The sequence below is a fragment of the Ambystoma mexicanum genome, chromosome 3q, assembly GCF_040938575.1.
Source record: "Ambystoma mexicanum isolate Mex_15411 chromosome 3q, UKY_AmexF1_1, whole genome shotgun sequence".
Lineage (NCBI taxonomy): Eukaryota > Metazoa > Chordata > Amphibia > Caudata > Ambystomatidae > Ambystoma > Ambystoma mexicanum.
In genome coordinates, this window is record NC_090926.1 from 1,186,098,970 (window position 1) to 1,186,118,272 (window position 19,303).

Here is a 19,303-nt window from a genome sequence, read left to right on the forward strand (position 1 = left end):
CTCCACAACCCAGCCCAATTGAAATCTAAATATAATTAACCTACTACTATGCTCTTTACAATACTCAAATATACCTCACTCTGATAGCCACTATATAACCTTACTGTCTACCATTTCAAACACAGCCTAAATTCAGCTTCATTTCACCTACACAATTATTCTGCATTTCTCCTGCTATGATGATCTCTATAATACTCAAATACACTTCTCAGTGTGTCAATATATGATCATAGGACTACTATTTATCATCAAAATTCGTAATTCAAATTCGGATTTACTATACTAGCCATTATCACTTCTAATGGCTCAACAAATGAATTTTGCAATTCAGGTCACCGACTGTATCTTAGTAATCTTAAGAGGGATTTTTTTGATTTTGATTTTGATTCATTTCTTACGCGCACCAAGCAAGCAATTGCATTCGGGCGCAGATGTTAACTATATGTTATATGTTTAGCCTGTGGAGGCTTAGGGTCACCATGGTTACTTAAGTTCATTTGAATAGGAATGTTTTTAATTCCTTTCTGAGCGTTGCCAGTGTAGTGCATGAACGAATGCCAAAAGGCAGCTGATTCCACAGCTTGGGGCCAAACACCGAGAACCTCCTGTCTCCTTTAGAGGTGTATTTTGTCCGAGGGACACATAGCAGGAGTTTGTCTCCTGAACGCAGGTCTCTAGTAGGGTAATACTGGTGGATTCTCGTGTTCAGGTATCTGGGTGCAAGTTTATGGTAACATTTATAAACCAGACACACCACCTTGAATTTAATACGGTCCTCCACCATCAGCCAGTGGAATGCTTTCTGAGATGTAGAAACGTGATCTCTTTTGCCCAGGTGGGCAGTTAACCTCACTGTCGCGGTTTATAGTGATAATACCGAATAAAAAAATCTCGAAAACAAAAATCTCGAAAACAAAAGGCCGAAAAAAAATATCAAATTTTTTTTATGACATTTCTTTCTCGAAATGGGGGGTTTCCCCCCAACCCCCTTTTTTTCTATTTTATTTTAATTTTAACCCTTTTTTTTACTTACCTGACCCCAAAAACACATATAAATAAATAAATAAATAATTCAATATTTTTTTTTTTCGAGATTTTGTTTTCGAGATGTTTGTCATTCGGTATTATGTTTTCGGCCTTTTGACTGACCACCCACTGTCACATTCTGGGCCTTTTGTAGTCTTGACATTTGTTTCATAGGAATCCCTGTCATGAGACTGTTACAATAGTCAAGATGGGCATTTACCAAGGCTCCCACCACCACTGGCTGATCTTGGGGTGTTAAAAAGGAAGTACGTTCCTAAGCAAGCACAGGGCGTAATATACTGCTTTTATTTTTGCCCCAACTTGTGCTTCATTGGCCAAGTTTTCTTGCCAGATGCAACCAAGATATTTTACTTTCCTAGAGAACGGGATGTTTTCACCTAAGATCTGTGGAGTTTTGTGGGTTCCTTCCTCTCTGTTTTTGTTCTCTGGTCTGAACAGGATTACCTCAGTTTTGGCTGCATTGAGCTGTAACTGGTTGCAAGCCATCCATTTTTTGACATCTTGCATACACCGGTCTATCCTTTCAAATGCCTCCGGCAGATTATCTGTCTCCACATAGATCTGCGTATCATCGGCATAAGAGTGGAAACGTAGACCGTGTTTCCTCAGGATGTCAAACAGTGGTCGAATATATAGGTTGAAAATCAGAGGTGAAAGCGCTGAGCCTTGGGGGACTCCACATCTCAGTTGTATTAACTCTGAGATGAAGGCTCCCAGGGCCACCTGTTGAGTTCTGTCTTGTAGGAAGGAATCAAACCAATCCACCACAACTTTAGCTGCTCTGCCTATACTTCCAATCCTTTGGAGTATAATTTTATGGTTGATTGTGTCGAATGCTGCCGACAGATCGAGCATCAACAGTATTGTGTTGCTTCCTCTGTCCACAGCTTCTAGTAGGTCATCCTGCACTGCCAGTAAGGCAGTCTGTGTCCCATGATTAGGGCGAAATCCTGATTGGTGTTCGCCCAAAATGTCTCTATTGTCGACGAACTGCTGGAATTGGTTACAAACTATTTTTTCAAGAATTTTAGTAGGCCAGCATAGATTAGCCACAGGACGGTAATTTTTTAGTATCATGGGGTCCAACTTGGCCTTTTTTAATAGCGGTTTTACCACCGCTCGCTTAAGTGAGCAAGGAACATAGCCCTCTGATTTGTTAAAAAAGGGGTGATGTTGGCTGCTAAATGAATAGCGGTACATGCTGGTATAGGAAAAGCCAAGTCCTTAGTGGGTTTTAACTTGAGTATTAAAGCCTCTACATCCTCCTTCTCAATAGCTTGTTAGCGAAACTTCTCCTCGGTTTCCTGGCTTTCTACTACTTCTCCCTCTTCTCCAGATTCTCCCCATTCTTCCGCAGTTATCAATTCAGTGATGCTTTTCTGAATGTCAATGATTTTTTTTTCAAAAAAATCATTAAACTTATTTGCCTGTTCCTTAGAGTCGGCAGTCGGTACTGCCATGCATTCTGGGTTCCTGAACCTTGCCACTACATTGAACAGGCTTTTGCCTGATTACCTGCTAGCTTAATTTCTTCTTGAAGGAAGTTTTCTTTGGCCACAAAAAGGGCATTTTTATAATCTTTTATTCAGGCTCTCACCTTCACTGCGTCTTTAACTACTTTAGAGGATCTCCAGAGTTTATTCACCTGGCAAACTTGTTTCTGCATAACGCCCAGTGCTGGGGTATACCACGATTTGGATTTTTTAACTGTCTTAAGTCTAAGTGGGACGTATTTATCACAAATTACCCTTAACAGATCTTCCCCCTTACTAAAAAATTCTTCACATGCGTATTGGTATCCAGGCATGCCAATTGGTCTTCAATTTACTTCCCTGGAATTTTTTCTAAGTCGGACATCTTCTGGCACTAAATTGGTGCAGTCTCCCGTCCTTTTCCCCTCTGATGTCCTATTTCTCTAATAGTCGCTAATTGTAAGTAGTGATCGGACCATAGGAGTGGAATAGCCTCTCCAAATTGAACAACATCCCCTCTTGCTGCGACAAGATCTAGGCAGTGTCCCTTCTTGTGGGAGGGTTCCCTAGTAATAAGCTCCAGATGGTTGCCAGACATTTCGTCGAAAAAAATTGGTCAACCAGACAAATGGTCGAACCAATTTGGTCGAAAACCAAATGGTCGAAATTTTTTTTTTTTTTTATTTTAACCCTTTTTTTTTTTTTTGGGGGGGGTCCCCCCCCCAACCCCCTTTTTTTCTCTAAAAACCCCTTTTTTAACTAAACGAAAACCCGAAAAATAAATATATAAATAAAAAAAAAAATTCGACCATTTGGTTTTCGACCAAATTGCGTCGACCAAATTGCAGTCGACCAGTTTTTTTTCGACGAGTTGACTGGACACCGCTCCAGATCATGATTGTCTAAGAGTTGCATCAGCGCAGCATGATGTGGATGCAAATTATCATTTTCTAGCCAAATATTCCAATCTCCTATACATAGTATGTCTTTATATTTGCTCCACCATAATGTGAGCTGGGCATCTAATAATTCTAGAAAGTTCAGTAGAGGTCCAGGTGGTCTGTAGGGAGAAACCGATAGTACTCAAGTCAACATTTAGATATAACCCAATCCAAGATGGCGATAGATACCGAACTACGCGGTCACATCCGCAAACGTCATCACGTTGTAGTTCAAAGAAACAAAACGTACCCAACATGGTGGAATCGCAAAACGAAGCCGCAGTTATCACACCGGCATCCGGGAAAGAACCCTGCTACTATAACTACAAGGTAAGCAAAACATACTTGCAAGTATCTAATTAGCCATAAGGAAACTTTAACCGGCGCACCTTGCAAAATGTACAAACAAGAAAATATCTGTGTCTTCTCAGGTACCACCTATTTCCGGCACTATACTCTACCCTAAATACAAGCTTCTCAGATGCAGCGCCTGCCAGATTAGATTACCGCGTTGCTCAAGATGTTCCAAATTATTGGAATGCACACAAATAAGTAATAGAATCTTTCTATAAGTAATTAATAAGAAACTAGAACTCCAATGATCAACTTCTGTAAACATACCCAACTACAGCAGTAATACTAGCTTTACCCATTAGCAACCCTGTACTCTTAAGGTTGACCAGCCGCCATTATTTAACCCTATTGTCCATATATATCTAAGAATCAATGCATGTCGAATCACAAGGTGTATTAGCTCATACCTTAGAACGAAAAATAACACTACCCTCAATTCTCACCATTTAACTAGGTGAATCTACTTTCTAGGTGAAAGGACCTTACCCTCCTGAAGAACCAATTACAATACAATTGGGGAAACATGTGTCGAGGGACACCATAATCCATTACAAAAAGGATATATTACTGAACATTGAAAATCCAATATGCAATAGGAATACTATTGTGAAGTAACAATAGTAACAAACTTTCCAACTACTCAAAAATTGCAAATCAAGCATGAAATCCAACAACAGAATAAAACAAGAGGACTAATCTCCAAGTGCTACCACAGCAACCTCACAAATGTATGTGCAGAAACTGTAGGATTCATCCCTATTATCTATCTACGTACCAATGTGTAAGATGAACTTGTGTAAAAATAACATGAGGCACCTTATAAAATTCAACAACCAACTGGTCAAGAGGATTTACCAGTGAACTGATTATATTGAACTGCAACTAAAGCACTATTCTATACTTTTCCTCCTTATCTTTCATTTAATAAATTGAAAAACAATTTTGAGACAGCAAATGGATCTCTGACTATTCTTTGCTTTGACATACAAAACAGTAGAATATATGTCACTCCAATTGGAAGGTAAAACATTTGTCTTTATGCTTCATGAGAAGAATCAGAGAGAAGTGCAATACCCTATAGAAATATGGTGGAATTTAGAGATGCATTAGCCCAACTGGCAGCCCATCAGATACTAGCAGAAACCTGCCTTTAGTCAGGTTTGGAAAAATGAATTGCCATCGACACGAAACCCTTGTTGCTTCAGGGTATTCAACAACCATGCCTAGAAGGTGAAGACTTGGAGATTTTATTCTTAACTTTGAATGATTAGCAGTGCAGTTTGGGTGGGATGACGATTTGAAAATCTATTACTTAGGACTATTCATCAAAGGTGAACTGCAAACATTATACCAGTTCCTCAATCGACAAGGGGATGCTGCTTTTACATATATTGAAGAAGGTCTCCTACAAAGGGTAGGACAAACTTGTAATTTCTGCAGACAAAAATTGAGCAATATAAAATTAAACCCTAGAGAAACTCTCTTAGAGTTGGGGGAACGAATCAAAAATACTATTTCGCTATGGATGGCTAAAATGTCTTTACCTTAATTAATAGAGGTGTTAACTATAGAACAATGAATTAACTCCATACGTCCCTCCTTACAGAAGGTGGTCTTAATTAAACAACCCTACTCTCACTTTGGCCATTGAAACAGCACAAAACAACTCAGATGCCAACAAACACTTCTATTCCCTCCATACGTTTGAGGAGAGAAGAGAACACAAAGGTTTCTCCCGTACAACACCATTTGTGTCGGAATGAGGAGGAAGTCCTCCCAAAATCAGAGAATTGATATATGATATGATAGGTTATTTAAAACGCGCTTCGGTTTCAAAGAACGGACCCAGGGATCGAACCTGTGTTGCTCCGTGTCATCTTGCAATCAAGGCAAGCACTCTGCTCCTGAGCTATCCTCCAAAGACAATAAATATATAATATACACTAACAAAAAACATTGTTAAATGGACGTTATGGCAAGTTGCACTACTCAAAAACCTGTGAAATCCAAAGAAAAAACGTTGTTACAGGAATGTTATGGTTACAGGTAAAACCGAAAAAAAATGAAATTCAACAGTTATTGTAAGTTAAGCAACCATAACTCGAGCCACCAGTGTGCACTGCAATGACTAACACCCATGACATCAAAGATTTCTTTCTTATTAGCCCGTAGAAATAGTTCCTTGCAGAAATGTGGCCCTAGTGCTTGAGACATTGCTCTTACTCCTATGAAGGATCTCAAATAAACATAAACATTGTAGATTTAGGGACTGCTCACCTACTCCATCAACTCTCCCCTAGGGACAGACACCCCACGTAGGGCAAGGGTGTTCTTTGTCTAGGCACCGTCAGGTAACACATGATCTGTGAATTAGTAACCAATGCCAAGGGACCCCTCTATAACTTTCCCCTCCCGCTCGAAACCTCACCCAACTTGGTGAAAAATTTTAGAGCCACCCATATACTTTGTTTGCAAAGTATGGTTAGGATTCTACCAGGTGGAGCAAAGTTATAAGCCGACGAAAAAGTGCTCTTTCCATGAGTTTAGCAACTTAACCATAACTACACGGCCCGCGTTAAAGGAAAAAAAGAAGTATTAATCCAGAAAACCAGAAAACCAGAATTCACGGTTAAAGAAGAGGGAAGGAAAGATGAATCCGAAGTAACTAAAATTCAGTTACCTACTTGAAATTCAGGTACACAGGTTTGTCACTGAGCTAGAGGTTGACCATAAAAATCAGAAATTTAAGACCCAAGGAAATAGTATGTTTAATGTGGGATGAGTGGGAGGACCTAGACGAGGATATTACGTCATCTAATGTATGTTTCTGCCATTCACTGATTGCATTTACCTACAAAAAGTCATCCATTAATGGAAGAGTGGTAAATGCTTTAACAGATTCATGTAGTAAGCAAACAGCAGTCAGAGAAGACCTGATCTCGCAGAAGGATCTTGGGAATCAAATGCTGGTTAGAGTTACCTGCATACACAGGGACAATGAAATGTATCTCAACATATCCATTAATATTAAAGGGAAGCAAACCACCATACCCTCTGCCATTATACAAGTCCTTCCCGAAAGAGGCAATCATCGGTAGGGAGTTTCCCAACTTCTCTAGTTTAATACAGGATGTTCCACTATCGCTCCCTCAATTTTCCCCTGCTACAAAATTGGCAATAATGTTTTTTTCTTCCTTCTAGCACCAACATGGGAATGGTCAAAATATCAATATATCTAATGACCATAACATGCCAAATGTTCTTTCAGTGGGAGGCCCACGTCTTCAGAAAAAAATAGGTGAAAATCTGAGAGGCCTTTCACTTCTGGATCAAGGCGATCTTTAGTCACGGAGAATAAAGCGAGGTCCTTAGAAACTAAAACCAAAAAAACCTTGGAAGAGACACAGCACAAGAAGAATAAGGAAGACCAATCAGAGGCCTTTATGGGATATCTGACGGAGTGTCCTAGTAAAATGAATCATTCTCCCCGTATCTCGGTAGGTCGGCGAAGAAAATCCAGTTCACGGGATATGCGATGGTTGCTGGACTTACATCCATGCCGCTTCCCAGTAGAACATTGAAAAAGAAAAAAATCAAAACAGTTTAGGTTTTCCTTCATAGTTTACCTGCGAAACAGGTTCATTAACATCGTATAGTGGAAGGGTATGTAAAAAACCAAAGGGTACTTCACAGCCCAGTCTCCGGTAATCCCATACTCAGGTGGCCAGGGAAAGGCCATCGCTTTTTGAACCTGATGATGGGGGTGCACAAACGAGGGAGGATCTCCTGGTAAAGGGGTCCTTTGGGTGTGGGGAAGAAGCAACATATGTTGAGACATAGTATTGGCCTTTTTCCACAACCCATCTAAGCCCTATCCCTGTTTCTCTTATGACAAACTACAACTCCAATAATTCCTCCCAACCTTGTCTTGACAAAAGTACTGCACCAAAAAAGATGAGGAATGAGGACAGAAGAATGACCTCCTCTGACTTGCATTGGCCCTGTTCTGTAAAGAGGCCAGGCAGAGTCAGGCATGTAGTTCTAATCATGTACACCTGCCGCTTATTAAGTCTCCCTGTGAAAATAAAAGGTGACACTCACGGACACACTTTCAGCTAGGATGGGTACGAGAAGGAGTAGTTCTTCTGAGGCTGATGCAAACCAGGCTGTGGAGTTGAAAGACCAACGGGCTGATCATCAAGAGAGACGATCGAGAGAAAGCTAGGCACGATTTCCAAGCTTTGGGGAAGCCATGAGTGTTCGACAGGCAAAGCCGAGTGAGCAGAGGAAAGAAGTCTTCAAGGTGCAAGGAAACAGACCAGGACCCTCCCGGGTGAAAGGCAGAGTTGGAGAGGAGGAGAGAATGTGTTGGGAATGGCATTGAGCTGCAAGGAAAAGATGAAAGATATTCATTTAACACAATCTGTGAGTTATCGAGCACAACAAAAGTCTGGTTGATGTTAAAGGGAAAGTGAACGTGATCTGAAAGTTGAAGGTTGTGCATGTGCTGATAAAATGCAAATAAAGATAGCAATTGTTAAAAGAAAAGGATACAGAGTAGCAGAGTGGTCCTGGGAGAGGGAGTCACACATTCAAAAGTCTCTCTGAAATGTTATGAACTATTGAAAGATATTACTAGAAAAGATCAAAGGAAAGAAAGTTGAGTAAGAGGACAAGGAAATATGCAAAGTTTGAGGCACGCAAAGAGGGAAAAAGTAAATGCCCGCGAAGAGGACAAACAATTAATATAAAGAACTTTGGAAACAAGCCTACAAGGCAAGTGAAAGAATACAAGTACCAATAAGAATTGGTGCTTCAAACGTAGATGTGAATTGGGAAATATACTAAGAGAGAAAAAGGTATACATCTAAGAACTACAAGTGCTAAGAGGCATTGAGAGAAAAGAAAGACCAACATCTATTGGTGTTACACATGAACTATTAAATAGGCTAATAGGGCAGATCAAAGATCTAATTTAAGATCCAGCAATACTTCCCCACTGTCAGCTGGTGATTTTAATTATTGGAGGGGAAACAAGAAAGATAAAGCTACTATAGTCTTGGAAATGACACTGAAAAATCTACATTTTGAGGTTATTAATAATGAACCTACGTCACCTCAAGGCAACCGATTGGATTGGCTTGCATCACAAAATCTGCAGACACACATGATCTCTACCGAACCATGCATATGGAGTGACCACTTTCTGGTATCTTTGGATATCTTCTTACAGACTCCTATTAAATTACAGAATCCTCACATTAAGGTCACTAGCAGAAACTAAAAAAACCTAAAGATTGAACTGATCCAACCGTATTTAGACAAGATCACACAATCTTTTCAGGATCAGGATAGTTGCGAGACCTTGTTAAACAAGTATGTAACGCAAATCCAAGAGCTGGTAGACCAACTATCACCACTCAAAACCAAGTTTACCCGAAAGTTAGTAACAATCAGAAATGGTTTAACTCTGAGCTAGATACTATGAAAAAAGAAAAAAGAGCACTTGAAAGGAAGTGGCAAAAAGATAAAACTGAGGAAAACAAAGAAATATGGAAGCAAGCCAACCAAAAATACAGAGACAATATAAGAACAGCCAAGGTGAACTACTTCAGTAGAGAAATTGAAGCAGCAGCTAACTCAAAGAGTAAGCTATTTGAAATATTAAAAAATATAGAGAACCCAAAGATGCTCACCCCACCTTTCCTCCCATCTAAGGAAGATTGTAACGCGGCACAAGAAGCTTTTGCAGCGAAAATTGAAAAAGCCAGACAGAATTTGACCAGGGCTAGGAATGTGTTGAAACAGGAAGATCAGTTAGTGGATAGTATGTCTAAGGAAAGGCCGAAGAATTTCAATTTTAATTCTATGACACCAGTAGAACTAGTGGAAGTCATGGCTCATATGAAACCCACGTCGTGCGCAGAAAACATTCTACCGGCTCACATCATACTTGAAAACAGGGAACAGTTTGCAACGATCCTGGCGAGAATAATTAATGTCTCGTTTAAGGAGGGTTCAATTCCCAAAGAAATAAAAAAGGTGACTATCACCCCACTGGTGAAAAAAGTGGGATTGGATCCCAAGGATCCAGCAAACCTCCGCCCCATTACTAACTCCAATTTTATACTTAAAATAATGGATAAAATTGCTACTAGGCAACTACAAGAAAATGTAGAACAACAGGAAGTACTACATCCACAACAATCAGGATTTAGGGCTTCGCACAGCACTGAGACAGCTATGCTGGACCTCCAGAACCACATGCTGGGGCTGATGGATAGAGGAAAAACAGGGATTCTGATGTTGCTGGATCTCAGTGCAGCTTTTGATCTTATCGATCATGAACTGTTAGCAGAGGCATTAAAAGACAATGTGGGTTGCTCCAAGTAGCACTTAGGTGGTTAGTGTCATTTCTCACAGACCGCCAAGCCAAGGTACATTGAGGGGATAATTTGTCTGATCCCCTGGCAATAATATTTGGAGTCGCTCAAGGGGCGAGCCTCTCAACTATGTTATTTAATATTTATATGCATAGTCTATGCAATATTTTGGTGAAAGCAGGAGTGTTTTTCATGAATTATGCAGACGACACGAGAATCAAGTTTAAGACCGTGACACTTGTTCACAGGTGTCTTTTTGGTAAGGCTCCAAGCTATCTAAAAAGCCAATTGGAACGGTACATTCCGCAGAGGCGGCTCAGATCAGAAGGCAAAGGATTGCTCATAGTGCCTAAATACAGGCTTAAGAGAGGGCTGGGTAGTTCATTTATAGTCCTTGCACCACAACTGTGGAACAATCTCCCCCAAGCTCTCAGACTGGAAGAAAACCATTTAAAATTTAGGAAAGACTTGAAAACCTTCCTGTTTAGGTGAGCCCTCTCACACTGTTCACTTTAGTCTAAAACTTGGGATTGAATGGGAATATGTGGATATGTAGTATGACCCACTGTCTGTCTAGTCGTTGTTTTCGTTAATGTGCCCTGATGCCCTCGGGCTGCCGGTGGTATACAAACAAAAACATAACATAACATAACATAAAACAGAACAAGAATTATGAGTACCAAGAAGTATTGGTGTCCCAAGTTGAGTGTGGTTTATGAATTGAAGGAAGATTAAAAGTGAGTTTGTGGCTGACATGCAGAGGTATATGTATATTCCTTGCAGTTTCGAAAGTCTTTGACAATGAAAGAGAGTAGATAAAAGGTGGGGAAGGAAACCCCCACACAGAACCAGACAGGCTCAATCCTGGCAGAGAGAAGCCTGTACAGAACTGTGAGTAATTACTAACATATGAATTGAGTATTGAAAACAAGGCATGTAAAGCCTGAGCAAAGGATTGAACTGTCAGAAAGCTGAAAGCCTACAGATTGAACTGTGGAACTGTACCAGTAAGCCAAAGTGGGGTTAAACCTGGGGAAGGGAGTTGATGCTGAAGCCAATCTGACATTTCTTCTTGACCCACTATTTTGCTTTTTGTATTCCCTTAACACACTTGTTATCCAGAGAAGGACTGCGAGGTTAGGTTTTCTTAGCATAGACCTTTCTATTTTGACCAGACTGACTTGGACGTAGACACATTAGTTATTGTTTAATGGTAGATATTACTCCCATTTTAGAGTTGGGTCCAGTCAGGAATTCTACCAGCCCCCGCAAATTCATAACAAAGGTTTTTGAATATTGCAACCATTGTGTCTGTGTCTACTGTTTGATATCATGCCTTCCTCACAAGTCCAAGCATTTGAAACCAATATGGGTGAGGAATGAACATATTTTCCATCATTCCCAGGACAGTCATTGGCTTTATCATGCCATATCCTTAGTGCTGTCATATCCTAGTACCATCCCTCCCGTGTGGCACCACACCTATTCTCACCCCTCCCCAGAACAATTAGTAATTAGTAATATAACATCTGTGCTGGCCACTGGGGCTTTATTATTCTGCCATTGGTCAGCAATATTGCAAAAGAGAAACGAGACACACTGCTTCTGGTGAGAAGGAAGACAGTCACATGGTACCTTTTGAATATGGGCCTTCGCATTGTTTGTAGTTGAAACTCTGAAGGCTGGCCACCTCCCAACTACACAACACTTACTGCTTGACTGGATCCTCCAGGAACACCACTCCACTCAGGTTCTGTTCACATAGCCCCCTGTCTTTCCACATTTGTAGCCCTGTGAACAGATCACTGGCTCAGGTCCCCTTCTCCCTCTTTCCCTGAGAGCCCGCTGGATTGGCTTGCTTCCCTGTGTTGACATCACCCAGTGAGGTTGCAGCTGACTCAATCTGCCAGTGATACGCTGTGTGAGCTCTACTCCACCCCACGCTGCTGACCGGCGGGGGGCTGATTATGTTTTTGGAACAGGGTTTGAAAGACATGGGGATTTTCCCTGTTATGTGTGTTCTATTTAGGATTGGCCATCTCTATTGAGTACTAATTATACATGGGCCCTTTGGACTGTTAAGATATGTAGATCATCCCCAGTCCTGCAATTCCAAAAATGTTCTCTTCCCATGCTATGACTGTATTCTGGTTGTCCTGTGTTTTCTCCAGCCCCCCTTTGGAGTGCCCTCTTCCCCCTTGTTCACTCCCACAGTTTGTAGGTTTGACTCTCTACATGGTGCTGGTTCAGCACCTTCAGTACATTCCCCCATTCGATTGATCTTTCAATCAATATCTCTTTCCCACTCATTTCCTTACCTTTTTCCTTGCGGACCAACACCCATGTGACACTGTTTATGTCCCCTTCCTTTTCATACCCTTCTACATATTTCTCAAAAACAATATTTTCTCGCCATCGGGTGAGCACTCACTCCACATCGCCTCGTTGTTTTCTAAATCCTGTGTGCTTTATACATTTTATCCATTTCATCCTCACTTCCATTCACACCTGGGTGTCCTTTAACTAACATATTAATGAGTTCTATTTTATTGACATTCATTGTACATAGAGTCTTCCTTTGCTGGCAATGACCCACCGGCTGATGGATGTAGATGGCAACGAGTATCACGACGAGGAGGGGGACAGCTAGTTTGCACATCGACAACATGTCCAGTCCCATGCAAATAGGCTCTCAAACCAGATGTTTGATGTAACGTCCTATATTTCCTTTGTCATTCTTTTGTGTATTGTTTGTATCGCCTAGACAGCCTCAATAGGTGTTCCGTTTGCTGCATCATTTGCAGTTAAGGCAGTGCTGCAGGTGCTGCCATCTTGTGACACACACCCCTTCCATTGCTGTCATTTGGTTAAGTATGAATCTTTTTTGGACGGTCAAAACTCCTCTTGGACTGCATTTAGCCCCTTTTCTGCTGCATTAGCCAATTGAAGCAACTCGTAATCTGAGTCCATGTTGCATTAGTGGTGGTTTGCACCCCGGAAAACATGGGGGAGGTGAGGAATACAGATGCTTTGCTCAAGGGTCTAAAATGTGGTTGGATAGCATTCAAACTTTGGGTGGACTCAGCTTGAGATAAAGTTGCTGGCCCTCTTCCTCCTTCGTATCTTTCTCCACTCCTCTTGTGTCTCAGGAGGTCCAGTATGCGCCTTTCTTTTTTGCGTTAACATGTTACTAAATGTTGCCAAATCAGCACGAGGCACCACCAATGTGGGGCTATGTAAGGTCACCAGTTCATAAACTTCGCTCCAATCAGGTGGCAGCTTGACATATGCTTTTGTTCCATAGGCCCACCAGATTTCCATCATTGCAGCGGTCCCTCTCTCCAATGCTGCGACTCGCATCACCCTCCCATAGCCAGTATTCATCCCCAGTGCCACTGTTCTGTTTGCACTGAAACATAAATTATACTTTGTGAGTGGTTTTATGTTAACAGGGTAGTGTTTTTCATCTATCCAGGTTAAGGGATGTATGTTGCTGTTCCACATCGCCCCACACTCTGTGTTTACCCTATTCACAACCCATTCTTCAAACCCCAACAATCCTTCTGCACAACATTGGACCATCCTCTTTCTCACTTTTCGTTGTGATACACCAAACCTCTTATTTGCGTGAGGGGTTTGGCTTGGCACCATGGTATATCATACCCTGCTGTTGTTTGAGAGTATTCTCTTGTTGCCAGCTGGCAACTCTTTTCCTGTCTGGGGTTTTATATTCTAATATATTCTAATACATTCCAATATTGTTAGTTTGGAAGCTTTACCCGGGGCCGTGCTTTCTAGTTGTACAAAGTTATCCTTGTAAACATCTTCCCCTTCATCAATCCATTTAATCTAGTTCATGTTCCTAGAACAGCCCCCGTGTTTTGCATAGAGACAAATGCATCAGATATCCCCCTTCCTTCACGGGCACTATTTGCAGAAAAAATAGTTTTGATGTCCCTGCCAGGTGTGGGATGAGTGAGCACATGTAGCAGATGACATTAGTGCTCCCTCACCCGACCCTCCCTATACCAGGTGTTTTTGGAAGCCAGGTCCTCTCCTTCCTCAATTGCATTATATCATTCTTCTATTTTGGATATTTTCATTTTTGTGTGTGTCTCCCCTTCACCATGACAAAGTATACTCATACTACCCCTTTGCATCAAGAGAAAGAAAGAAAGAGAGAAAGAGAGAAAGAGAGAAAGAGAGAAAGAAAGAAAGAAAGAAAGAAAGAAAGAAAGAAAGAAAGAAAGAAAGAAAGAAAGAAAGAAAGAAAGAAAGAAAGAAAGAAAGAAAGAAAGAAAGAAAGAAAGAAAGAAAGGCAAATGCACACAGTATTCCAATCACCATTGTATGCACAGTACTTCTCGTTTTTTCCCTAGTACTCTCTTGCCATCTTCTTATCCAGGGGTGGGTCTTTTATACCATCTAAGAGCAGCACAAAATGTCCACGATATCTCATAAATGCTTCCCATTAGGTGACGCTGGGCGGTTCCGTTGTGCTGCTGTTTTGGTACGTCAGACAAATGGATCCATGCCAGTCTCTCTTTGATCTTCACTACTGATGGTGTTGCATACACCACATTGAAGTGTCTGCAGAATCTTTGCGGCTTCCAATTCCGAACCACTGTAGTGAGGGTACCAAAAACCCCCATCTGCTGGGCCTTCGCATCTCTAGGGTCAGGAAGAGACACTGGAACAAACAGGACACTCAGGTTTGGTTCAGGAAGAGATCAGGCTTTATTTCTCCAGCATGCTGGTACACTTCATACATCTTGGACATCCTGGAACTCTGCTCTCAAGTTATACAATGTCCCTCCATTTATATTGTTTTTGGTTCGCTCAGCTCCTTGTCTATGATGCACAACACTCACATTGGTTCAGGCACTCCAAGACAAGCCCCTTCCTCATCTAGGGTTGGTTGACTGAGCTGCCAATTCATAAAATCTCCCATGTCATATCCACATCTGTTACTGCTAAGATTGTGTATGCTGTACGTAACCTTTTAAATGGGAACATTTACTGACGTCTGTCCTAAGACAATGGCCCTCATTACGACCCAGGCGGTAAGTTACCGCCTGGGTCATACCCTTACCACCATGGCGTAAACTATGTTTACGCCATGGTGGTTGGCGGATTTACCGCCCCATTCCAAGGTGAGTGGGGCGGTAAATCCCCATTTCCCATTTTACCCTTCCCCATTCCCATTTTTGCCCCATAGGGCATAATGGGAATGGGGAAAGGCGCTAATTACGCCACCGTAAATTACGGTGGCGTAATTAGCACCAAGGTCCCTTTGCGGCATATGTTTTAACGCCTGCCTTCTAAACAAACTACATTGTATTTTATTTTTTGAACATCCCTGTCTCCTAGAAAAACTTTACATACATAATTTTGTTTTAATGTATCAAAGCAACTATTTTTCTCCATTAATTTTTATACATATTCTACTGTACGGTCAGCCTGCTGGAACCTAATATGTTTTCAATAAACACATTTATGATGATTCAAGGATTATTTGCGCCGAAAAAAAATGGGATTTGTGCGCCATTCTGTCCGCAAATCCCCATTTGTTAAACAGGGATTTGCGGGCAGAATGGCACACAAATCCTGTTTTTTTCAGCGCAAATAATCCATGAATCAGGCCCATAATCTCCTAATTTCCCTCTGCCTTTATGGCATCTGTACGTTCTCGTTAACACTATTCGCCCTTCAAGGGACACATTTTCTCCTTAGGTCGACACATTCAAACCAGGGAGACAAAAATAGCAAACAACAAATAAACACAATTGAAAAAGACAGTAAAAGAAGGGCATCTTCTTCTTTTTCCATCTTCTAGGTGCATTCATAGCAGACGAGGATGACTATCTTTGGGGATCCCTGTTGTCTTTAGAAAATCGAAATAGAGACAAAAGTCATTTGGGCACTGGCAAGGGGGTCGTGGTTCTTCCTACCCTAAACCCCTTTCTCCTTGATTCTAACAAAAACATTTTTCTAGATCCACTTCTATCTTTTTTCAGCCCATTTAACTCATGGCCCTTCCCTAACTTATTGGTGCACCACAACAATACTATTTTTCACTCCTTATTCAATGTAAGGGCCAATACTCAATCTGTGTTTCTGCTTTGCTGCATGTGCTTCATTCTGCTCAGCAGTACATTCTTGATTTAGCTATGCTGTAAATTCTTCCTCATTAGCAGTAAATACTTCAAGCCTTTGCTTCTCCATCTTTCTCCCAATTTCGTCAGACCATGGTCTTTTCTTCTGTGCTTCGCTTTCATCCTATTGAGACAAACAGAAGCGTTTTGCTCTACAATATCTCTTTCTTATCTCCATTATGCTTAATGTAGTCTACCCCTGTTTTCCTAGACTATGGCACCAATTCTTACTACGTGCCTTTATTGTGATCATAAAACTACAGTGTTTGCCTATTCTAAATATTTTTATACACTCCACAAAAATGCTTATCCACCTTCAATTTGACTTCTTGTCTGCATCTTATCTGAAGTGGCCATGCTTTCTTCTATTTTCTACTCTCCTCGTCCCTGATTGCACCTATTTTGGGAAAAATAGCTACACACTTGAAGACACTGTGTCTGTTTTGACTTCTTTTTCTGTTACTCACCCGGATCCTACTAGTCTTTAGTGATGATCTACTGTGCGTCCACACCCTTTAAGTGTGAGCCAGCGCTTGACCTCTTTTTCTTTTCTCCCTATTTAAGGCCATGCAGATATTCCTCTTGTTACCACACAAGATCCACGACTTTCATCTGTAACATAAACCAAAATCATTACGAATATTTAAAAAATGGTATCTTACCCTTTTCTTCTTAAATTGGCTCTGTATACAAAATTCCTTGTCTGGTTAACACAATTTTGGTCAACCACACCTCTTTTCTGGTGTACCATATTTCCTAACACTTTTTAATGCTCTGTGCCATTTTTTCAATGTTGGCTAGGAATCCTTATTGGTGCTGTTTTTTGTAATTTTTTTGTTTTTTTACTCTCATTTTATTCACTATCCATTTATTATCCAAAGATGTCTTTATCCATTCTTCTATTTAATTTATTTTTAATTATGTTTATATATTTATTTAAATACATTTCCTTTTGCATCCAAATGCCTTAATCTTTTGACTGAGCTCCTTTACTCCTATGCAGTTTAAGGTAAATCAATTATTTTCATCTCTTCCCATTTCATTTTTCTGGAGCTATGCCAAAAGACCCAAAGTCTACTTAACGTTTTTGACACTTTTTCCAGTTGCCTTTCATTTATGCTGGGTACTTGTTACATTTTTGCCATGTATACTAAAAAATGTTTCCTTTCCATTTAAAGTGTGATGCCTTAAAGAAAGCACCACCTCATACCTCATTAAGCCCTATCTAGGTATACTGTCATCTGTAACGCTATTTAACCTAATTGTTTTTATCTGAACCATTACTATACTTCATGATTCTATTTCTAGTTTTCACTCCTTGATTATTTGCCTTGTTTCCTTACTCTATGGCTGTCTCTAATTACATGGAAGTCATCTGTCTCCTCCTTTTTGTTCATAAATATCCATGACCTAAGACTGAATTTATCATATACTCTCATCACTTTTCCACCAAATCACACAGCCATATATATATATGCACTTTCGCCATAACAATAAAAATGTTCAGTCTTTACCAAAACAATCTCATCAGCCTTCTGACTTGTTTATGCCCCTAGAAATATTTCCATATTCAAATGGTGCATTTCTCAAAACATTACCTAAACAACATCATTATGCTTAGGTTTTGTCATCCAATCATTTGCTCAATCATTGGCAGGTGCCTATTGCAACTACACCAAAGCTAGTTATGACACACTTTCCTCCAAAACTGCTAATTTGTCTTTAAACAACACTACATTTATAATCTTCAAAAAGCCATCCTTAGCCATTTAATATTCATGTACCACTTTTCTATCTTTGCTGTATGTCCCAATGTCTACCACTAGACCAACAATTGCTCTCTCTTTGCCACATTACTTCTTTGCACCTCTAAAAACTGGAGCCTCTAACAATTCTGAACTTATCAGGCCACCCTACGAGGCTGTCCTACTGTGATTGCGTTCCACTGTTTTTGCAAAGGCATTTCTTCTTTTTTAACTAACACCTTTTATTTCTGTGTGTCTTTATGCATTCTGTGTTTACGCATTGCTGAGCCTGCATGTGAGCTCACTTACTTGTCCTCTGCAGTAAATTCATTTAGCATGTGGTGCACTTTATTTACATGAAATGCAACATGTTCTTACTCTAGTCAAACCCAAACCCTTCCTCGCACTCATTGTGGCGTGTTTCTTTTTTATTAACACACTCAAAATAATGTATCTATTTTACCACACTGCTATAATGACTACTGGGAGTCATAATACTTGTTCCCATCCATCTTTTCAATAACGCTGCATGCTGCACAGGAGTGCCGCCCGCTCAGAGGTTACCCCTCTTTTTCCAATGTGCTAGTTCTGCATGTGCTGTTGAAGTCAAATAGGCGGGCCACTGTACACCATTACTTCCGGGTCTGCAAGATTTCTCTGGCGCGACAATCAGCACCATTAATTCAGAAGCCTATGACGAAAAGCAAGATAGTAGGCATATATGTTGTCAATACCTCAACCATCTCCATTAATCATGCGTTTTACCCCAGCACACCTGCATCTCTAAGTCTATTACCCTGATTGATTCTTAAAGAACTGTTATGGAAGAGCATCTCTCCTGCTGTCACTATTTCTTCCTTAACCCTTGAGGGTGTATCATAAAATTCCTCAAAATACAAACAACCATGAGCTGGCTCAGTTTCTGCCAGTGATTTCTGCTGCACCCCTGACAGAATTCTCTGTTTTATGTCTGACTATTTGATCATCCTTTTTAACACAATCTTCTCATAGGCAGTAGCCCTTGGAAATACCAACATACCATCAGATGTTCCTAAACAGAAAAACCCCTACATGTTCAATACATTTATGTCACAAAATCATTTCAGCACCTCGATGCTCCTGGGCTATGTGAATGCTTTAACAATGCAAACTAAATAAAATAACGAAATCTCCTCACCATGCTGTCCGCCCTCATAATGGCATACT